This window comes from Metopolophium dirhodum, chromosome 6, assembly GCF_019925205.1.
Source record: "Metopolophium dirhodum isolate CAU chromosome 6, ASM1992520v1, whole genome shotgun sequence".
Lineage (NCBI taxonomy): Eukaryota > Metazoa > Arthropoda > Insecta > Hemiptera > Aphididae > Metopolophium > Metopolophium dirhodum.
The window spans coordinates 6,201,356-6,211,890 of NC_083565.1; positions in this window are offsets into that span (position 1 = coordinate 6,201,356).

Here is a 10,535-nt window from a genome sequence, read left to right on the forward strand (position 1 = left end):
GTAATTAATTACGATTACCTATAGTAACAAATTAAAATAATATTTATTTTGATGATTGTATGACGTATGTTAAAATAAAAATAATGAACTATGTTTGCCAACAATTTTGTTTATGTTTTTTATTTTTTGAGTGTCATTAGATTACTGATGTAGTGATCCCTCACTGCTCGCTTATATTTTTGAGTTCGTCGACGTTGATGGATAATGTAGGAGAGAAGGTTGTAGAGAGACAAGTTGCACAAGTTAGTTATAAGTAATTTATTTAAAAAGTAATTAATTTCATATATAATTTTGAGGACAGAGCGAAAAGCATCTGCCCGAGACTCAGCGTGTGCGTAGTGCAGACTCTGTACTAAATCTAATTTTACTATAGATTCTATCTTATATTTATATAAAATCTATATGGATACAAAATGTACACGGTAGAGTCCAGGAGGTGGATATTTTAAAGGAACCGGAGATGGACGTTGTTATTGCACAAACAACCCGAGTGAATAATTGGCACTTATTGGTACAAAGTTAATTAAGTTTTGCAGATATTCATAATCCGTTTACTTAGTCCTTAAATTGCGCTGTCACTCACGGATTATTTTCATAGGTTGTTTTCGCACTATTGTGGAAATGCAAAATGTTTTTTAATTGCGCTGTCAAACTCTAAGTACGTACATTGTACGTGGTTCTTGGAATCGTTGATGTAGTTAACCTTCTTGTTGTTGTTGTCCTATCGTGAGAATGTATTTAGAATATTAGTAATACCGTCGGTTTACTACATTCCTCCCCTCGAAGATGGAAGTCCCTGACTTCCGCTAATTCAAGAATGTTCGAAGTGTTGGGTAGCCGGTAGGGCTGTCTTGGTGCGAGTGGAAACTCGACCATGTCGATTCCTCTTGGTGACATCATTGGGTTTGCGTCAAGTTCTTCTGTTTCTTCCTGTGACTGTGCTACTTCCGTGTGATTTGTTACTGTTTTTGCTTTAACCATACTTATTATTAATATGATTACTGTCATAAAAATACTACTTGTTATTACATATAGTATATAATCGTTGCGTTCCTGCTTGTTTTTTAGCTCGTCGATTTTGTTGTCGACTTTCCGTTGTTTTTCTAATTGTTTGTTTGAACCTGACACTTTATGTAGGTCCTCCATGTTATTTGTTTTAACATGGTAGTCTTCCATTAAGTTGTTGTTGTCGGTGAACGGCATATCCTTTATGTGTTCTAAAACTGATTTCTGGTTGAAATCCATATATTCAGATTTGTAATCGACTTTTCCTGGTATGAGTACGTTTCTAGCGGCGTACGCTTTACAAGTTTCATTTAAACTTAAGATACCTACACCTCTTAGTGTATGGCTGGTGGATTCTTTATCTTCGTCGCAGGTAATGAATACTATGTCATAGTTAGTGACGTGGATCCACTCGTTTTTGAATCGTTTTTTGTGAAAAATGGATGTACCCATTTGTACGTGCATGATTTCGCAGCTTGTTGGAACTTTTATAGGATCTTGGAGTAATTGTACTTCGCACGCTGGTCTACTAGTACGTGGATGTAATGGATTACCTTCAGGACACAAAAGGAAGTCTCTAGCGTGTTTACAATGTGTGTAATAAAATTCGTCATAAAGAGCATAGTGTTCTTTCGTCTTACTTATAGCTAGATACTTATTACTAGGTTTTATATAATAACAATCGTTTCCGGTGCACACTGGCACAGGTATTAAATTATACAAAATAAAATCATTTTGATAGATTAGAGGTAAAGTAAGTATAAACACTAAGTTGTCATCTGCATAGTATATAGTATATGTCTGAGAGTCCAAATCGGTGTTGGGAAGTAGTAAAATATAATCCGCGAACATTACTTACTACTATAATGAGTACCACATTAGGAATAGACACCGCCTTGCGCGGCATACCTAACTTTAGCGGAGGTACTGAGGGAGAATTGTCCTCATACATAACAGAATGTAATGGATAATATCCATGAAAGTATTAAAACGATAGTATTTCATAATATTATAGCTAAATTAAAGGGAGACGCATATCAGGCTACACGTTACCGAATTTTCGCAAACTGGACCGAACTTAAAAACCACCTTCGTAACGTTTTTGGGGCACCACATTCGATTAATTATTTACAATCATAACTGAGTAATATTAGGCAACGATCCGACGAGGACATACGTAGTTTTGCCGGACGAACCGAAAAATGTTATCACGAATTGGTAGGAGCGTTAACACTAGGACTAGAGCCAGGCTCAGCCGCCGCGGTGGCCGCATCCCATAAAACAGGGGCACTCACTGCATTTGTTAACAAGGCGAAACCCGCCATTAGGTAATTTTTACGTGCGCGTGACGTAGCTTCTCTCGAACAAGCAATTACTATCGCGATTGAGGAGGAACAAGACCTCCAACACATTAACCGACGATTTAACATGGACAAAATTCACGGAAAAAATAATACGAATAGTAAAAGAAACATTAAATGCAATAAATGTAATAAAATGGGGCACTACGCGAACGAATGCCGCAGTAGCATTGGCACCGCGTCTAACACGTATTTTAGAAATCCCATAAATAACCGCGATGACAAAACTAGTATAGTCAAACGTGAATATCAGGGTCAAGTTCGATTTTGCGCGTACTGTAAAAAAACTAACCACAACATAAAAGATTGTAGGAAACGCATGTACAACGAAAAAAATAAAAGTAAAAACGAAAACGAAACTGCTACAGGCACCCGTACGGTAAACGAAATTAATCAAAATCACGTACGAGTGGTCACAGATTTTAAAGAGGAACACATAATGTGCGGATCACATAATTTCAATCCGCATAACATTAAGTTATTAATTGACTCCGGGGCAGAAATGAATCTTATTCAAATTTCGGCACTCGACGGACAGGTAGTCATAAACGAATACGAAAAACGTACCATTAAAGGTATAAATGAAATACCTATTTTCACTATAGGAACGGTGGTCACGACTAAGCAAATTAACTCAGTCGACGTTCTTATAAAATTCGACGTCGTGTTCAACGACTTTCCAATTACAGAATCAGGAATCATAGGGCGTAACTTCTTAAAACAAAATAAAGTCATTATGGACTATAGCCAAAACTTATTGACCATACCCGAACAAACCTGTTCGAAAGAAATTATATTACCGCCTCGCAGTAACTGTGTATTATTAATCAAAAATGACGAACACATCACGTGTAAAAATATAACTATAAAAAAACAAGACGTGAACGAAAACGTCATTATCGCTAACAGTATTAGCCCTGTTAATAGCAATACAATTATAAGCAACATAATAAATATTTCCGAGGAACCTTTTGTCATTGATGAGTTAACCACTCAACATATTGAGTGGGAACCATACCTCGAAACGGTCTTAACCGCTTCTTTCGTAGACATAAAAAGTAGCAATCGCATAACAGTATTAAAAAACGAAATTAACACGGACGACTTAAATCGCGAGGAGCGCGAACGTATCTTAGAATTATGCTGTAGCTACGCGGACTTATTTTACTTACCGGGGGACTATTTAAGCGCCACCGAAATCGTGACACACGAAATTAATACACCGCGTTGCACTAAACCAATTAATATACGACCGTATCGTTTACCTTGGGCTTACCAGGAAGAAATTGAAAAACAAATTAAAGAAATGAAACGGAACAATATAATTCGCGATTCCAAGTCACCTTTTAACTTCCCCCTCGTAGTAGTTAAAAAGAAAAATTTAGACGCGATAGGGAAACCAAAATTACGAGTTTGCGTAGATTTTCGTAAACTTAACGAAGTAACTGAAAATGTAGCCTATGGACTTCCGAACTTACTTGAGATTCTAGAATCCCTAGGATCCTCCAAATACTTCACTACTCTAGATTTGGCAAATGGATATCATCAGTTACATGTAAATCCAGCCGATACCCACAAGACCGCCTTCTCTACTAAGTCCGGTCATTATGAATATTTACGTATGCCATTTGGACTAAGTTCAGCTCCGGCAACATTTACACGCGCTATGAAATCCGTTCTTATGGGTCTTGAGGAAATGTGCACCGCATATTTAGATGATATAGTGGTACACGGATCCAGCTTAAATGACCATCAGAAAAAACTAGAACAGGTATTCGATAGGTTACGCGTACATAAACTTAAATTACAACCCCAAAAGTGCTCTTTCTTACGGAAAGAGGTTATATATTTGGGACATGTAATTAACGAAAACGGGGTATCGCCTGATCCTAGTAAATTAAAATTCATTTGGGAATACCCAAAACCGAAAAACGCAAAAGATATTAAATCATTTCTAGGGCTTCTTAATTATTACAGACGTTTTGTCGACAACTTTGCAAAAACGGCGAAAACACTAACTTACTTACTTAAAAAAAACGTACCATTTAACTGGACCGATAACTGTGAACATAGCTTTGAGGAACTTAAAAAAGCTTTAATGAACCCGCCATTACTAATCTATCCGGATTGGAAAAACGGGGAGTTTAACTTGATGACCGACGCGAGTCAATACGCAATAGGGGCCGTTTTATCACAGGGAGCAGTCCCCAAAGACCAACCTATCGCATACGCAATTAGGACGTTAAATAAAGATGAATGTAACTATAGCGTGGTTCAAAAAGAGTTATTAGCCATTGTATGGGCCGTGAAATATTTTAGACCATATTTGTATGGACGTCATTTCAATATTATTACCGATTATCGACCTCTAACATACCTGTTTGGTATTAAGGACGCGTCGTCGCAACTTATGCGCTGGCGTCTGCAACTCGCTGATTACGATTATACTATTACCTATAGGGCGGGACCCGAACATTCGAACGCCGACTGTTTATCGCGTATACGAGTAGTACAAACGGATCCAACTAAGGTCAACGCTGAGTTCGATGAATTCTGTGCCGCAGAAAGTAAACCGATATTCAATTCTAAAATTCTCAAAACTACGGGAGACATTAGCAAGGTTACGGAGAGCGAAAATATTATCGTCACGATTTCCGAAGACAAAATAATTACACAACCGTTATTGCGCGAAATCATAAAAAACATTGACCTTAGTAAAATTCAATTTTCGGACGATAACCAGTTCTACACGCACGCCGATGGACCGAAATTAATAGTGTTATATGGCATCACCAAAACACATACAACACCGCTCAAAGCGGAAACTATTTATTCAGCGTTACAAAATATTCGGTAATATTGCATCTCGAATCAGATTAAATCTTTCTCCACGGTCAAAAGACGGACCTACCTCATTAACAAACTACTTGAGAATTCGAACAATGTTTCGGTACGTGTTTCGATCGACCGAAATTGTGATAAAAATATATACAGGTGAACGTTTTACCGACGAGGAAAAACAACAAATTATTTATGAACACCACAATTCACCTCTGGGCGGACACTCCGGTATATCGCGCACATTGAAACGATTAAAACTTAATCACGACTGGCGTAATATTAAAAAAGATGTTTAACGTTATATTAAAAGCTGCGAACTATGTCAGAAAAATAAATCCCATGTTAAGACAAAACAACCTATGATGATTACCAGTACAGTAGTCAAACCTTTCGAACGGATTTGTCTTGATATTGTCGGGCCACTACCTAAAACTCTGATGGGAAACATGTATATACTAACACTACAGGACGAGTTATCTCGTTATATACTCGCTATCGCACTCTCTTCGACTGACGCTCCAACCGTGGCACAAGCTTTTGTCGAATGTTTCGTATATGCACATACGGAATTCCAAAATCCATTTTAACCGATTGCGGAACCAACTTTTTATCAGACATTTTTAAAAGCATGTGTAAACTGTTAGACGTTAAAAAGATTCAGACGACTGCATGGCACCCACAAGGAAACGGTTTTTTAGAGCGATCCCATAAGACATTAAAAGCGTACTTACGTAGCTTTGTGGACAAGGACAGTAATTGGGATAAACTTCTATGTTACGCAACTTTCTGTTATAACACGACAGTGCATACGTCTACAAACTTTACACCATACGAATTAGTATTTGGAACCAAACCTACAATTCCGTCAGCGTTTCATAAGGAACCTGAACCACAATATAATTACGATAATTATGTTTTCGATCTTAAACGCATTATGCAAGAAACGCATAAAATAGCTAGGAAAAACTTTATTCAAAAGAAGGAAGCTAACAAAGAATATTACGATAGAACTATGAACGCCATCGACCTACACGTGGGCGATAGAGTGTTAATTAAGGAACAGAATAAAAAGAACGCGCTTAGTTTAAATTGGTTAGGGCCATTCGAAGTTCTGTTAGTACATGACAATGAAAACATAACTATTCAAAAAGGTCGTCGCGAATATCGTATCCATAAAAATAACGTTAAGCGTTATTACGACGATGACGATAATGAATAAATAAATCATAAATCTTTATATTTTCTTTTCCTCTATTTTCTATATTCTATTTCTATTTTATTGTTTTAGAGTGAAACAACACATTTTCATTAAGGAACTTAGTACGGTAATCGGGTTTCAACAACATAATCTTAACGCTTTATATCATGACGAAATTTCAAGTTGTTTAATATGTCATATCGACACAGCAAACAAAAACTTACTTCAACCGTATTCACCCACCGAAATACTGGGAATTACTCGTACGCTCAATCACTTTTCACATGACCTGATGAAGGGAAATCAATCACTTAGAAAACCAATGTGCCTAGTACTAAAGGATTTTATTGATAACACAGAGGACCCAACGGACATATTTGTTTACAAACGATTAACATTTCTATAATTAATCAACCTAATTATTTTATATATATATATCTCTATTTAATCACTAAAATGCAACTATCTAATACTATATATATATCCAAAGCAACAATAGGACTAATACGGTTTCTGTTGTGAAGCATGAAGTTTTTTTTTGTGTTTTCTTTTTCTAAATAATTTTTTTTTATATAATCAATCTATTTTACAGTAAGATACCCGAATACGCAACCGTAGATTTCGAATTTTGCAGCTACAGCCGAGACCACTTAGTACTCATATCGGGCGCCATCATGGGCCGATACCAGCCGGGTATCATCACAAAACTAGAGGGGCGCGCATTATTTTTACAAGAGAATCGATCCATAACGGACAAAGAGTGGAAACACTTAGTGAAACATTTTAAATCTATATTTAGGGACAGACTTGAGTTACTATACCCGATACTTGCACAACTTTACGATTCTGACCATACTCTTTCACCAAACCTTACGCAGCCCCAAATCAAACAGCATCTAGACAAATATGACGCAATATTAACCTGGGAGGGTAGTACAGATAAACAAATACTTTAACTCCTTAAAATAGACAAACCCATATTTTCATTACATGGTTGGGATCTCCATATGGATGGCAACTTTGTATTATTACTAACCAATTATGGGACAACCAACTCATAGCATCTATTCCGATAGGAAAGTACAAAAAGAACGGGCGATCACTTAAACTCAACGAGGCACACACTCTTATGTGCAGCGATCTCTTTTTTCACGGGGGGCTTGAGGCTCACGACCCCCGAGCAGACGTTCAATGGACAAGGTGCCTGTTTTTACAGTTATATAAAATACATAGGGATATCATTAACGATGCGGTGCGGGCGAAACAAAACAAAAAGAGAAATATTCTCCCCGCAGTCCGCACCAATATAATTTATAGTATAAATTAGTTTACAAGTGTTATGTTTTTTTTTTTATTAATTAATAATATTAGTTATGTTTTTCTTATTTTATTATTATTATAATATACTACGGTATTTAAGATTTTATTATCAAATTATTTTATGAGGGTTACGGGATTTTATTAATTATAATATTATTTTATTATCATTCTATTTATTTTACACTCATAATCATATTACTTCTTATTAGTAGTTTCCTGAACAATGGAACGGGTATATTGAGTACTATTAAGTAAAACTTTTATTATAAAACTATATTTAACTAATAAGCTGAAACGATTTTCAGACTTATACTTCTGATAATACCATTCACGTCGGGAACTTTTCGATACACCGACGAACAACTAACACGACACTCTGGCCTATACTACGAGAACAGGGGACCTTTGAAACTTATTACGTCTCAATGGGACCTAACTGCATATATTAATCTTGCTTAGTATAAGGAACGGTTTGTTTATATTGACGATATTATGAACCAAACTGAAACACTATGTATAACCATCGCACACAACGTCGATAACAATTGTAAAAACTTAGTGTACACAGATAATACTATAGTAAAGGAACTACGTAAAATAAGGGAACTAGTAATAGAATCCGTAGAACATAAAATTTCCAAAAGAAGTACAACGTTAGGAACAATAGCAAAAGAGGCCAGATTAATATACGGAATATGTAATCTGGAATGTGTAAAACGATTTACTTTTAATATAGGACAAACGCACGACGCGACACAAACAAAAATCGTTAAAGAACAAATAAAAATAGTTAAATTACAAACCAAGTTTGACGATTACAAAACTATAATACAACTTTTGTTTATAACGAATCTATTAATATATCTAGGGAACAACAAACAAAAAATTACTTGTTAAAGCACTTCGTAATTATAAATTTGCTAATAACAAAACATATGTTAGAAACCAATACATTACTTGAAATAATACAACAAGCAAAAATAGGAATAATTCATACCAGTTTAATATCTCCACGCGAACTTTTAGAAAACATTAAGGACATTAAAGTGTCATTACCTGGGGGCACCGATTTACCTACTGATTTAGACATACAAAATATTTACGAATTAGTAAAGCTCTCAGACATTACTATATATATTTGCTTAAAACAACAACTTACAATGCAGTATTCATTGCGATTTTGTCTGGTCCTGTCTGCTCTGCGTGCTGGCGGCTCTGCTGGCTCGTCGTTGATGCTCCGCTTGGCTATGCTGAGTGTAGTTGGTGGCTTGCTTCGGTCGTTCCTTCCTTCCTAGGTTTCAGCAACGTGGTTGAACTCGAGGTCCGCTGATGTACTTGATTCTGGGTTGGATACCAAAATTCTTCCTTCAGGTGACCCCACACCTGACACCAAAAGATGTGTAGTGATCCCTCACTGCTCGCTTATATTTTTGAGTTCGTCGACGTTGATGTTTAATGTAGGAGAGAAGGTTGTAGAGAGACAAGTTGCACAAGTTAGTTATAAGTAATTTATTTAAAAAGTAATTAATTTCATATATAAATTTGAGGACAGAGCGAAAAGCATCTGCCCGAGACTCAGCGTGTGCGTAGTGCAGACTCTGTACTAAATCTAATCTTACTATAGATTCTATCTTATATTTATATAAAATCTATACGGATACAAACGTACACGGTAGAGTCCAGGAGGTGGATATTTGAAAGGAACCGGGCTGGACGTTGTTATTGCAAAAACAACCCGAGCGAATGATTGGCACTTATTGGTACCAAGTTAATTAAGTTTTGCAGATATTTATAATCCGTTTACTTAATCCTCAAATTGCGCTGTCACTCACGGATTATTTTCATAGGTTGTTTTCGTATTATCGTGGAAATGCAAAATGTTTTTTAATCGCGCTGTCAACTCTAGGTACGTACATTGTACGTGGTTCCTGGAATCGTTGATGTAGTTAACCTTCTTGTTGTTGTTGTCCTATCGTGAGAATGTACTTAGAATATTAGTAATACCGTCGGTTTACTACACTGATGAAACTAGGTACTTAAGTGTATACAAAGGTAGTTATAAGAAAAAATTATTTAGCTCTTGTCAATTAAACCTATACCAATTATTTCAATTAAAAGTATTAATGCAGATTTTACTAAACTTTAGAGGACTATAGTTAATAAACTAGCGAACCAAAATTGATGATTTGACTGTCAACATTTTCAGAAAATAAAGCTTTACCATAATCCATTAAAAATATAGTAGTTGCCATTTGGAAAAATTAAGTTGATTTTGCTATTGGTTCACCTGCGTGTTTAAAAAAATTGCCTGTTAAAAATAAAGAAACACGTCTTTTTTGTTTTAACGAAATCCTATGTCATCGATCCATAATCGTTAAAAAACCCCGCATACAATGATATAAGAATATAAGATACACCCTGTATAAGCTTATATAGGCTCTCTAGGTATACCCTTTAGTAATAAAAATTAAAAGTACAGTAAGTTGAATCTCAATTTGACAAATATTATACTGAAATTAAATAATATTATATTATAAATGAGTTAATATTTTTAAAATTAATCGTATTCCTGTTTATGAATCCTAACATCTTAAATGATTTTTTAACTTAAGTATTAATATGTAATTATATACTACAATTATCAATTTTATAATAAGTCATAACTAATAACATTATCTAGACGAAAAAAGGTAATAGGTAACACCGCAATCATTTATATTTAGTGGGAGGTACAGGGGCGTAATTAAGGGGTGATGAGAGGGATAGATACGCCCCAGAGCCTTCACAATATTATATATTGTATTAAAATA